Source organism: Phyllostomus hastatus, unplaced genomic scaffold, assembly GCF_019186645.2.
Source record: "Phyllostomus hastatus isolate PE091 unplaced genomic scaffold, TTU_PhHast_1.1 phas_contig_198, whole genome shotgun sequence".
Lineage (NCBI taxonomy): Eukaryota > Metazoa > Chordata > Mammalia > Chiroptera > Phyllostomidae > Phyllostomus > Phyllostomus hastatus.
Genome location: NW_025333715.1, coordinates 2,051,957 through 2,064,880, shown reverse-complemented (window position 1 = coordinate 2,064,880; position 12,924 = coordinate 2,051,957). Strand labels below are relative to the sequence as shown.

Below are 12,924 nucleotides of genomic sequence, written 5' to 3'. Positions count from 1 at the left end.
CCCGGCCAAGGGCCCAGGGTGGGGAGAGGAGGAGGGCAGCGAGCGGTGTCCCCCCCTGGACCCAGCTGGGGCAGGGCCGGCGTGGCAGGAGGTCGCCAGAGGCCGGGAGAGCCGCTGGGCAGAGAGAGGCGCCGGGCGGGACAGCCAGTCTGTGTTGTTTCCACGGCTTCTGGCTTCCCTGCGTCTGCCACCCAGCCTGGCCCGGGAAAACAAGCCGGGCCCCCGAGCAAGCGGGGCCTGGGACCGCCTGCCCGGGACAGGGGCTGGACGGTCTGGGCACTCAGGGCGGCCAGCCCGCCCACCCAGCGGGGCATCGGTTTGGACTAGGCCAGTAGGGGGCTGGGCGGCTGGCCTGCAGCCTGTCGCGGGGGCCCGGGCGGAGCTGGGGCTAAGGGCTGTGGGTGGGGGAGGAGGGCCAGGGCAGCACCCCCTCAGCTCCACACTCCGGGCCACAGTTGTCTGCTGTCCCCCTGGCAGACAGGAGACAGCAGGGGCTCCTCGTGGGGGGAAAAGGGTGGGGTCTCTCTCCCCACCTCTGGGCGAGCTAACATGCTAGGTGGGCCTCCCCTTCCCAGGGGCACCCCACAAGAGGGGCAAACGTAGGCCCACAGGTCAAGTTTGTGTTGCTGCCCCGGCCCTGCGCCTGGTGGCAGGCAGAGCCACCGCACCGGCTTGGGGCCGGTGCCCGGAAGCAGGCCCGGGCACAGGGGCGGGCGGAGCCGGCAGATGAAGCTGCCCCCGGCACCCGCCCGGGGACCGAGCCCCGCGTCCTCAGAGGTCACTGGCTTGATGACACAGACTGCGCTGGCTGGGTCCCTCCCTGGTCCCCTTCGCTCCTTCCTCGCGCCCCCGGGACTTCCTCCCAAACCAGCCACCCTCCCTCACACCGAGGCTCCCCGCCGGCTGCTGGGACCCCTGCGGTCCCGGAACTTGGAGACCACGGAAGTGGGGTGCTACGTCGTCCCAGGAACTGGGACCCTGGGGGGCGCCGAGGCCAGACACACCAGCAAGGTGTAGACGGAGGGGTGCTGGGCTGCGCCTGTAGGGAAGGGGCGCTGGGTTCCAGGAACGAGGGGAGGCGCCCAGAGCCGGGGCTCCGCCCAAATCGCAGCTCTCGGGCCTCCGGAAGCCCCTCGCCCACCGTCTGCACCCCCCGCGGGGCGGGGGAGCTCCCTGCTCCTCTGGCCTGCCCGCCCCACCTGGGGCTGGACTGCCCGCCTGCTGGGGTCTTGGCCCCTGCAGCTGAGAAGGGGCGCTGAGCTGGGCTTGCCCCGTGCTAGGGAGGGGCTGGGGTCCGCGCCGTGGCCAGGAGGGGAAGGACGCCTGTGGGGGCAGGGCCTGGCCCTGCAGGAGCTCTGGAACTGGACGGGCCACCAGGGCTGGCCTGAGCCGAGTGGGGGAGGGTCAGCAAGGCCTTGTCCTCTCAGCAGCATCCCTCACTGGGTGTGGCTGGCCCAGAGAGGCCGTGGCCTGCGCCTGGCCAGTCTCTGCTGCTGGAGACCGACCCTGGAGGGGCTGGACGCATGGGCATGCGCACTGGAGGGAGCCCTGCGGCAGGCAGGGGGGGCTCGGGGGGCTCGGGGCTCCCCGGAGCAGGCGCAGCCCTGGGCCCTCGGTCCGTCCAGCGGCCCTGGACGTCCCACGGGGCCGTCACACTCAGCCTCCCGCATGGAGCCCAGCGCCTTCCCCAGGCTCCTCCTGCCTCTTGCTGTGGGTCTGGGTGAGGCTGCGCTCCCACAGTGCCAGCCTGGCCGCCTCCCCCGGCCCCCTCCCCCTTACCTGGGGGCCTGACCTCACAGGTCCCCGGCCTGCGTGCCTCGGCCACAGTGACCTTTCCCACCACAGCCCCTGCCCCCAGCCACCTCCACTCACACCTGCTCCACCCGCCCACGCGGCCTATGGGCCTCGCCCCCACGTTCCCCTCGCCCCCGGCCCTGCCCCCGCCGACACCTGGACAGACGGACGGATGGATGGATGAGTGAACATGTGGACCGGTGACTGAACACGTGACCACACGAGTGAGTAAACGTGGGAATGCGTGAACAAGCAAGCGTGTGGACATGTGAGTGGGTGAGCGTGTGAATAAGTGAGCGTGCGAGCGTGCGAACGTGTTCCCAGGGCGCACGCCTGTGCACACGCCTCGTCCCGCTGAAGGCGGCGCAGGGATCCCGGGCCGTGAGCGTGAGCCCAGGGGCCAGGGGCCAGGGACCCGCTCGGAAAGTGCCTTTGAACTCCGGGAGGAGGAAAGAAGCCGCCCTTCACTCGGGGCTGAGAAGCACTCTGGAACTTTCCCAGGGGCAGGGCTGAGCAGCTTTGGGGTGCCAGCAGGTCCCGAGGGCCCCCCTCAGCGCCCCAGAGGCACCGCCTGCTGAGTCAGGGCCTGAGTCAGCCTCCGCCTCCCACCCGCCTTCGAGGGGGCCCTGCCCGCTCGGGGGGCCCGGCGCCCACGCCCAGGTCGGCAGGGCTCCGTGCTGGAACGCGCCCGCTTCTGAACTCAGATGTCCCTCCAGCCGCCTTCCTTCCCACGGTGCCGCCACAGCCCGTCCGACTGTCACACAGAGAAGGCGCCCTTCCAGGTGCTGGGCGGGCCGCGGTGGGGTGATGGAAGAGGGCGGTTCCTGGACCCCGGGGCAGGTTGCCGCCTCCCCCACCCACCTCTGGGGTGCGTTCCCTCGCCTCCCTCCCACGGAACCTGGCTGTGCAGGAGTCCACACCCTGCCCTCCCGTCCCCACCTGCGCACCCAGGCCCCGGCCCGTCCCGGCCTCCTTGGCTGCCTCCCCTATCTCTGCGCCATCTGCCACCCCTCCCTCCCTCCCAGCACCCAGCGCGCACAGGTCTCTCCCTCTCAACACACACCCACCTCCAGACCCGCCACCGCCCCTCCCTCCCACTGCCAAGCCCCCAAGGCAGGACCCTCGCTGCCGCCCCCCCGCCGCCCCACTCGCTCCTCGCCCGCTTCAGGTGGGCGCTGTCGCCACGGTCCACTGAAAAGCCCCTTATCGGGGTACGCGGCGAGCACCGCCTCGCCAAAGCCAGGGTCCCCTCTGACTCCACCCTGGCCCGCGCTGTGGCTGACACACCGCTCCCAGATGGGAGGGTCCTCGCCCTCGGGCCTGACGCTTCCCACCCTGGCTGCGCGCCCCTTCCCTGGGCTGTGACTGTCCTCCTTGACCTTGGCCACTCCCAGACTTCAAAGACCAAGCACGTGGAGGCCTCCCACGTCCCTGTCTTCCGCCCTGCCCCAGCCCCGGACCCCCCAAGTCCCCGCCTTCGGTGTTTCTGTGGTGCCAGCTGCAGGGAGACCGGTGGGGGGGGCCGAGGCCTGCGGGAGGCTTGGCCCAGAGCTCCCTCTGCACGTGGGCGGCTCCTCGCAGCGTGTCTGCTGTCTGCAGGCCTCCCTGCCTCCAGCGCCCCCCCCCCCCCGCCACCGTGCCCCCGGTCATCTCCGGCGGCAGAAGACACTGGCCGCCCGGCTGGGAGAGCAGACACCTCCCCAGGTGTCCTAACCCACCTACCCTATCCGGGCACCGGCCCCTTCTGGACCAGGGGCCCCTCCCCTCCTGGGACTTCTGACCTCTGGCCCACTGTTTGGTGTGACTGAACTTTCCCTTCAGCTCCCAGGGCGCAGGCAGAGGTCAGCTCCCAGGGGTGTCACTCCCAGACCCCAAGCCATCTGGACTTCTTAGGGCACCAGCTCTGCGCCCACCTGGGTCTAGGCCACAGCGGTCCTCCACCCACCCACCCACCCTGTCCCAGCAGCCCGACCCCTCGGGACAGACCAGTGAGTCTGCCCCTGGCAGCCCACCCCGCCCGGCCCCGCCCCTCCCCCCGACAATGACCGTGACTTCAGGCCGGTGGACGCCAGCTCTGAGTGAAAAACGGTAAATCGTTCTTTTCATTTTACTTTCTCTGATTACTAATTTGCTCGTTTTTAATTGTTTTTGTTTTTGGTTTTTTGGGGGGGGTTATGCATAGGAGTTCCTTTTGCACTTGTATTCCACATGTTATGAATTCAAATTCTTGTTAAAAAAATAATTTTTAAAGAAGCTAAATCACACTTCTCACGAAAACAGAAACTCTTCCGCCAAACTCTTCTCATAAGGGAACCCACGAGATGGGCGGAGCGCTGCGCAGAGCGGCTGCAGGACAGCCGTGCGGGTGGCGGGCGGGCGGGGAGGGCAGGAAGGAGTCCGCCCGGCGGCACAGGAGCGGCCTTCGGGCGGCCCACTCCCGGACTGCACCCGGTTACGGGTCCGTGGTGCCGAATTCGCTTCGGACAAGTACCGTGAGCCTCTCGGTTGGGTTTCCGCAGCTTCCACTTTCACGGGGTGACCGCGGAAACACTCCCATCGGTACTTGCTGCACCGTATACTACTTCGTTATCTTTTCATAATTCTAAAAACCTGCTAGTACGGTAATCTATAATTTTCCATCATTTTAGAATTGTTTTCTCTCTATTCTGGGCGTCCTGGAATCCCACTGTCCCGTGCCCTGGTGTACATTGTTGAGGTTTTTCTTTTCGCTCTCTCCCTCCTCCTGCCTGGCGGGCGGGTGGTCCCACCTGAGCCCTGCGTCTGCCTGCAGGCCCGGGATGCCCCCTCGGTGCCCCCCAAGTACCAGCTCCCTCTCTCCTCGCCAGGGTCTGCTCTGGGCTCTCGGACCACCTCTGGATTCCTCTTTGTTCCTTGACGAGAAGCCAGTCGTGCACCACAGCACAATCCCCCCTCAGAGAACAAGGTTTTTGGTTTTGGGGGGTTTCCCCTCCCCCTGCAAACCTCCCGAGCTTTTCACTCGTCCTCTGGCTTTCCAAAGCCTGACCTCGATTTACCTAAAAGTGGCTTTGTCCTGGTTTACCCTGCTTGGGGTTCGTCGAGCTCCTTGGATTTGTAACTTAATGGTTTCCATGAATATTGGGACACTTTGCACTGTTTCCTCGGGTTTTTTTCTGTCCCTGCGTCTGCCTGATCTCCGCCTGGGGCGCCGTGTGCACGCCCTGCGACCCCGGGGGGTCTCTGGGGCTCTCTGTTCCTTCTCCACGCGGTCTCCTTTCTCCCTTTTCTCCGGGTTGGAGCCTTTCTGCCGACTCGCCTCCAGGGGGCGCCCAGCCTGCCGGTCACCGCCCGGAAATGCAGGCCGTCCCGGGAGTTTGCAACCTTCCCGTTCCCGTCCTCTCCGCCCTGAAATGTCCGCGAATAGTTCCCGCTTGTCCGCAGAGATTCCCTGTCTGTGCACGCATGGGCGCCACATTTTCTTTGTTTTTAAAAATCTGTATTTATTTATCTTTAGAGAGAGGGAAAGGGAGGGAGGAAGACATCAGTCTTGCCTCTCGCTCGCCCCCGACCAGGGACTCGGCCTGCGACCCGGCCTGTGCCCCGACCAGGAGGGGAACCGAGCCACAGCGGCCAGGTCGACACCATATTCCCACTCAACTCCGTGAACATATTTTCCTCTGAACGTAATTTTCTTGAGTTCTTTGAACATGTTTCTAGCAGCTGCCTGAGCACGGAACCGCTGAGTCTGAAGGCCGGGCCCACTCAGAGTTCCTGTCTGTGGGCTGGCTTTGTGAGACACACTTTCGTGTTTGTTTTTCTTTTTAATTTTTGGGATTTTATTTATTTTCAGATACAGGGGAAGGGAGGAGGGAGAGAAACACTGATCGGCACTGGAGCATTGGCTGCCTCTCAGACGCTCCCGGACCGGGGACCGAACCCACAACCTAGGTCTGTGGCCTGACCGGGACTGGAACCAGGGACTTCCGTTTTGCGGGAGGATGCCCAGCCCACTGACCCACACGGGTAAGGGTCTAATACTTTTTGTCTGAACACTGGCTGTTGAAGAATACATTGTAGCAGATCCAAAACCGGAAGCTCGGCCCGGGGAAACACAGACCCCGGATCCGTCCGAACTTTCACATGGCCGTTTTGTCTGCCCGGGACAATTTTCCTCGCTATCCTTCTCACTCAGTCCTCCTCTTCCTGCTAGACTCAGTTTCAGATTCACCCCCCTGCCCCAAGGACAGTCCCCCCAATAACCCTGCCCAGGTTGGAACCCCCTTTTAAACACATATATAAACACTGCTTTCTACAACTGCAGTTTCTTCCTCCACCGCTGCCCCCCCCACGACACTGGCCAGGCGGTGGGGGCAGGGGGCAGGGACCAGGGACCAGGGCTGCATGGTCACCACGTGCCTGGCACGGAAGGAGAAGTTCCGTGAATATTTGTTGAATGAGCAAACTCGGCCCCCCCCGCCCCCCGCCTCCAGGACGTCCTCCTGACCCGTGTCCCCAGCAGCCCGAGAGTGCTCTTGGCCTGCGCTCTCGCTGGCACTTGGGATCTTTCATAAGCACTTTCTTTAATCTTCCTATGAGCTTTTCCAACTTAATAGTTTAGAGTCTTATCTTTGATGACTTTGCGTCCTTTGAAATTAAACCTTTTCCATGGACACACTGGAGATTTGAACTTTCTCATCTGTAAGTTTCCTCCCCGTTTCCTGTGCAAATAGTTTGCCTTGTTGATTTGCAAGGGGGTGTCGGTGTGTTGAGCTAGAACTGCAGTTGACCCTTGAATAGTGTGGGGCCACTGACCCCCCACACGGTTGAAAATCCATGTGGAACTTTTGACTCCCCTGAAATGTAATTGTCCCTTGGTATCCACGGGGCACTGGGTCCAGGACCCCCCACCGACGCCGAAACCCACGAATGCTCACGCGCCCTCTGCACCGCGGTGCAGACCAACACACAAAGTCGGCCCTTCTCATCTGTGGATTTCCAGCTGTGCGTCACTAACAGTAGAGAGATTTCTTGAAAAACATCCACGTATGAGTGGACCACGCAGCTCAAACCCGTATCATTCAGGGATCAACTGTACTTTGGCCGGCACATACTTTTCCCTGTTTGCTGTTTGCCTTTCATCTCTATGTTGTTTCTCTCCAAGTGGACTTTTTTTTTTTTTTTGGTCCCCAGGTGGGGACCTGGCCCACAACCCAGGCATGTGCCCCAACTGGGAATGGAATTGGCGACCTTTTGGTTCTCAGGCCGGTGCTCAACCCACTGAGCCCCACCACACAGGGCGCCATGTGGAAAATTTTTATTTTTATATAGCAAAGCCCTATGTTATTTAAAAGATCCCGCTGATGTGGGTGTCGTTGCTTAGGAAGACTGTTATTCACCTGAAATTATGTCAATGTTTATATTTTCTCCCAGTGTGTTTATGGCCTCATTTTTTACCTTAAGATTCTTAATCCGTCTCAAGTTTATTTTGGTTCAAGAAGAGAAACACGGGTCTAATGTCATGTCATTTTTCAGAAGAGTTGTCAATTTCTCCACCCCTGATTAAAAGGAGATAACTAAATGCCTACGCAGGGAAACTTATGCCCCACGCCTTCATTCCTTTCTAGATTTTTCTATTCTGTTTGCTGATCCACTCATCCCAGTGACAGTCTTTAAAAAAATTTTTTTAAATTATATTGTACTGATTATGCTGTTGTAGTTGTCCCAGTTTTCACCTTTCCCCTCTCATGCAGCACCACCCACTCCCTCAGGCAGTCCCCCCACCATTGTTTGTGTCCATGGGTCATGAGTAAGTTCTTTGGCTGCTCCATGTCCTGTGCTGTACTTTACATCCCCAGGGCTGTTCTGTGACTATCAGTTTGTACTTCTTACTGCCCTCACCTCTGCCCCTATCCCCAGGGCCCCCTTCCATCTGGCAACCATCAAAACACTCTCCGTATCCATGGTTCTGTCTGTTCTTCTTGTTTGCTTAGCTTGTTTTTTAGGTTCCACTGTTGATAGATATGTATGTATTGCCAATTTATTGTTCAGAGTTTTGATCTCCTTTTTGTTAAACAAATTTCTTGAACATTTCATATAATAATGGTTTGATGATGATGAGCTCCTTTAGTTATTCCTTATCTGAGAAGCTCTTTCTCTGCCCTTTGATTCTAAATGATGTCTTTGCTGGGTGGAGCACTCTTAGCCGTAGGTCCCTGCTTTTCATGACTTGGAATGTTTCTTGCCAGGCCCTTCTGGCCTGCAAAGTTTCTTTTGAGAACGCAGCTGACAGTCTTAGGGGAACTCCCCTGTAGGTAACTAACAGCTTTTCTCTTGCTGCTTTTAAGAGTCTCTTTTTATCTTTAGCCTCAGCATTTTAATTGTGATGTGTCTTGGGATGGGCTTCTTCGCATCCACCTTGTTTGAGACTCTCTGTGTTTCCTGGACTTGCGTGTCTATTTCCTTCACCAAATTAGGGAAGTTTTCTTTCATTATCCTCCTGGATTCTTTCTTCTTATTCTGATCGGTTGTTTTTTTGCTTGCTTATGTTCCAAATCATTGATCTGATTCTTGGCTACGTCGACTCTACTGTTGTTTCCCTGTAAATTGTTCTTTATTTCAATTAGTGTATCCTTTGTTTCCTACTGGATATTTTTCATGCTGCTGAGATCCTCACTGAGTTCTTTGAACATCCTTATAACCAGTGTTTTGAACGCTGTATCTGATAGATTGCTTATCTCTATTTTGTTTAGCTCTTTTTCTGGAGTTTGGACCTGTTCTGTCATTTGGGCCGTTTCTTTGTTCCCTCATTTTGGCGGCCTCCCTGTGTTTGTTTCTGTGTGTTAGGCAGAGCTGCCATGGCTCCATTGCCTTGGTAGAGGGGCCTAATGCAGTGGGTGTCCTGTGGAGTCCAGTGGCACAGCCTCCCCTATCACCCAGGCTGGGTACTTGAGGTGTGCTCCTTGTGTGGGCTGCGTACACCCTCCTCTTGTACTTGATCCCCAATTGCTGTTGGCTGGTCACTGGGAGGGGTTTACCCAGGCCAGTCAGCTGCAAGGACTGGCTGTGACCACTGACCACCAATATCCACCCTCCATGGAGGCTCAGCTGTGCAGGGGCAGGGTGGTGGTGCTCCAACAGGGTCTGTAGCTATTTACGGGGTGTGTAAGCTCTCAGGTTTCCCGGGTAGTGCGGCCCAAGGTCAGCCCCAACCTGTGTCTTGCTTGGGCCCACCCTACCTGAGCTATAAAGCAATCTGAGATGGCCACTGCTTGTGCTGGGCTTGGAGATTTTCAGGCAAAGCCAAGCTGTGAATCTAAGTCTGGCTGCTGCTAGCGCTGGGCCTGGGGCCACTTAGCAGTAGATGCTGCGGGCTCACTGAGTTCAGCTGGTACTTGTTTGAGAGGATTTAGGAAGCTGTGAAGTGTGAGCCAAGACCAGCCATTCATATGGAAAAGCCGCCTCAGTGGGCCTGTAAGTTGGGTGGAGCGGAGTCTCTGAGGATCTCCAGGGTGGGCAAACAGCGTGAGCCGGGTTGATGGGGTCTCAGACATGACACCTGCCTGCGGGCTCTGTGGCTCTGTGGGGGCCAGGTGCAGAAAAGGAGTAATGGCACCTGTCTGCCTCTGTCTGGGAGAAAGCTGTCGCCCAGCTCTCACCTTGAAGCCAGACTTCAGTTCCTCCCTGTACGACACTGGTGCTCTTCAAACCGCTGCCCCGGTGCTGGAGCGCAGAGGGAGTGAGTCCGAATGAGTCCGTGTGTGGATTCTTTAAGAGGAAGTACTTAAGACTCCAGAAGTTTCCTCCACCGACTCAATCCCTGCTGGGTTTTGCAGCCAGAAGTTACAGGGACTTATCTTCCCGGCGCTGGAATGCTGGGCTGGGTGGGCTGGTGTGTGGCTGGGACTCCTCACTCCCCGAGATATCCCTGCTGAATTTTCACCCACCACACGTGGATGTGGGACCAGCCCATTCTGCATCTCCGCCCCTCCTACCAGCCTGGATGGATGTGGTTCTCTAATTCCGCAGTTGCCAGGCTTCCATTCAACTCAATTTCCGATGGTTCCGAGTGGCGGTTGTTTTATATTTTAGTGGTAACTTTGATGTGGTTGTGCGAGGAGCTGTGTTTACCTATGCCACGATCTTGACCGGAAGTCCCCCAGTGACGGTCTTATACTTTTTGGACAATGTTTTCTTTATCATACGTATCACCGATACTAAATTCCACTTGAAGTTACTTACATTATTTATTCTGCGAATATGAACCAAGTTCCGATTCTGAGTCCAACGTTGTTCTGATGACCATCGCAGACAGGAATTCTTTTTTTATAGAACTTACTCTCCGTTCAGACACCCATTGCTCATCCTCCAAAAGCTGGTGGACCGAAAGTGGCTTTCAGTGCCGGAGGGTAAGGGATAAGCGTGGACCTACGGCACCGTGTCCCCGGGGTTGGACTACGTTGGCCCCGGGACCACAGGAAACAGCGAGTCCAGCCACCCCGCAGCCTCAGGCTTTGTCAAGTTCAAGACCCTGGTCCCCTCAGAGGGAGGCTTCCACCAGGGAGCAAACCCAACATTCCAGTCATCTCTGGGCCTCAGCTACACACGGGTGCTTCGGGCCTTCTCCTACCAGGGCGCGGCCGGGCCAAACGCCGGCCGGCGTCCCGGCAGGTAACTGAGCTGCCTTTCCAGAGGAGCTCGGCTGGGGGGTGGGGGGCAGGCAGGAACCGGGGGCTTCGCTGGACGCCTCTTGTCGTCCCCAAGGCGGTGATGCCACGAGCAGGCAGCGGCAGTGACCACCGCCCAGCGAGGGCCACGCTGCGAAGGGACCCACGGCAGCTCGGGTCTGGGTCCCTCACCGGCCGGGCCACCCAGGCCGGCCGCCGTGCTCACGTGCAGTGGACGCGCAGGGGCGGACGGAGATGAGGGCGGCGCTCTCAGCCGCACACCCGCCGCGGCGCCGGAAACTGCCGCGCTGCTGCCCAGCGGCGCGCAGGAGCTGCGGGCAAATGCTCTCCCCAGAGCCCGCGCCCCGGCAGACAGCTCGGAGACGGATCTCCTCGGCGCCCCGGAAGTGCCCGTAGTGCCCCGGAAGTGCCCGTAGTGCCCCGGAAGTGCCCGTGGTGTCCCGGAAGTGACCGTGGTGCCCCGGAAGTGCCCGTAGGACTCCGCACCTGCCCCGGTAGCCGTGACCCCTTGGATAACGCATCTTCATTGGTTTCCCCAGGATCGCATTTCCGGCGGAACTGCCTGCAGCCACGTCCCCGTCTCGGGCTCTGCTTTCCGGGACAGCAGACGGGACAGGCGTGGGCCATTGGAGACAGAGAGAGAGATCACCCAAGCAGGCTCCCGAGTCTGCAGGGATGTCATAAATGCAGCGGGTGCTTATTAACACAAAGTGGCGGCCCGAGGTGGTAACTGGGCCGTCCAGTGTGGGACTGTTTACATCACATTTGAATGAATTAAAAGGAAATAACATTTAAAATTCAGCTCCACTGAATGCGGTTCAAATGCTCAATAAGTCACGCGCGGCCGGCGGCTGCTGGATCGGGCAGCTGGGCTAGAGAACGCCCCACCGTCACAGACAGGGCCCCGGGACAGTGCTGCTCTGGGCTGTCTGCTCACCGCCTGCGGCCCTGGCTACGGCCCGCAAGCAGGAAGCAACAGTCGGGGTGTTGGGTCTACTCTGCCTCCAGCACCTACCCCGGGGACCAGCCCAGAGCAGATACTGGGAGAGTTCATAGAGAGAGAAGGGAGTGGGGGAGGAAGCCGGCTTAGCCCGGGATACCGAGGGTGACTTCCTGCCAGCCGGAGGGACCAACACCCTTCTTTGCCACCTCCCTCCCAGCCCTCAGGCCGCCCTCGGAGCTGCGGGCCTCGGAGTCTGAATCTGCCTGTCCCCTGCCCAGCAGGCCTTGCCTGGACCCCCTGACGGGTCTCAGAGACCCAGGCCCCTTCTCTCTGGCTCCCAGCTCATTCCACCTGGAGCAGTTTGGGACCTCAGGCCTCAGGGACCTGCAGAGACAGGGAAGAAAGGATGGAGCTGACATGCGTCCATGACAGCACAGGCCTGAGGGAGTGGGTGATGAGCCCAGGACGGGCAGCCAATGGGAGCTGGTGTTGACGGAGCGCAGACCGCATGCCCGGCACCGTGCTACGGTTGCTGTCTGATCTCACAGGGGAGGAAACCGAGGCCTGGGGAGGAGAAGCCACTGCCCACGGGCCAGGACCAGTGGGCAGTGAGCCGGGGTCGCACCCAGGCAGGCCAGCCCCCGTGCGAGCTTCCCGGCCTTTGTGTCTGCCGGGACAAGAGCGGGGTGTGCTGTGGGGCTGGATCCGTGCGGCGGCGCTTCCTTCCTGCCCTCCCGCGCCTCTGAGGCCTTGCCGTCACCCTCAGGCCACCCATTCCCCTGATCCCATCCCCTCTGCTGCAGGACCTTAACAGCCAAGAGGAGGTCAGGGCCACCGCCAGCTGGTGGCCTCCGGTGCTGATTTCACACCAGAGCCCCACCCATGACGTCAGCACAGCCAGAGTGTCTTCCTTCACTGTCCCCCCGGGGGGGGGGGACATAACCCAGCTCCTCTGCACAGTCCGGGGCGGGGGACTCGGCACGTCCCAGGTGCTCCCAGGAGCCCGGATGGAAAACATGACTCACTCCTTCCCCCAGCGTGGGACGGCTTTTCCATTGCTAATTCCCGAGGAATCCGGTGAAGTAGTGGAAAGACCAGGAGGGCGGGAGGCCTGGTTCCCTCCCTGGCCCTCTCGCCTTAGACGAGGGCCCCTAGGGCCTGAGTCTCCTCGGCAGTGGGTGGGGAGCCAGGGGCCGTGGTGCCGGGGGCCGGGCCCATCCAACGCACCCAGACACCCCAGTATCAGTTGAGGCACAGGAGGGAAGGACAGCGGCGGCGGACACGTGGGGCTTTCGGCCTTCCTGGGTTTTGTCTGCTTTCAAAACGTGTCTTTGGAAGTGAAGGCCAGTCAACCGTGACTTCCCAATTTTATTAAAATCGTATTTTACTGTTACGAGTACAAAGAACTTGAGAACTCAGAGTGGGCCCCCTCCGCTCTCCCCAGCCTCCTCCGGATGTCTCGGCTCAGTCCCCAGAGCAGCCAGGTGTTGCGCAAGCTGCGGGCAGGGAGAGTGGACCTGGGGC

General features: G+C 59.8%; 1 long non-coding RNA gene across 1 annotated transcript; it reads left to right on the top strand.

Moving 5' to 3' along the window:
* The first annotated feature begins 4,185 nt into the window (after positions 1–4,185).
* On the top strand, positions 4,186–11,234 carry LOC123816256. The gene is made up of 3 exons (XR_006785241.1): positions 4,186–4,353; positions 5,624–5,796; positions 10,997–11,234. It is a non-coding gene; the product is annotated as an uncharacterized LOC123816256 (long non-coding RNA).
* The last annotated feature ends 1,690 nt before the right edge of the window (positions 11,235–12,924 follow it).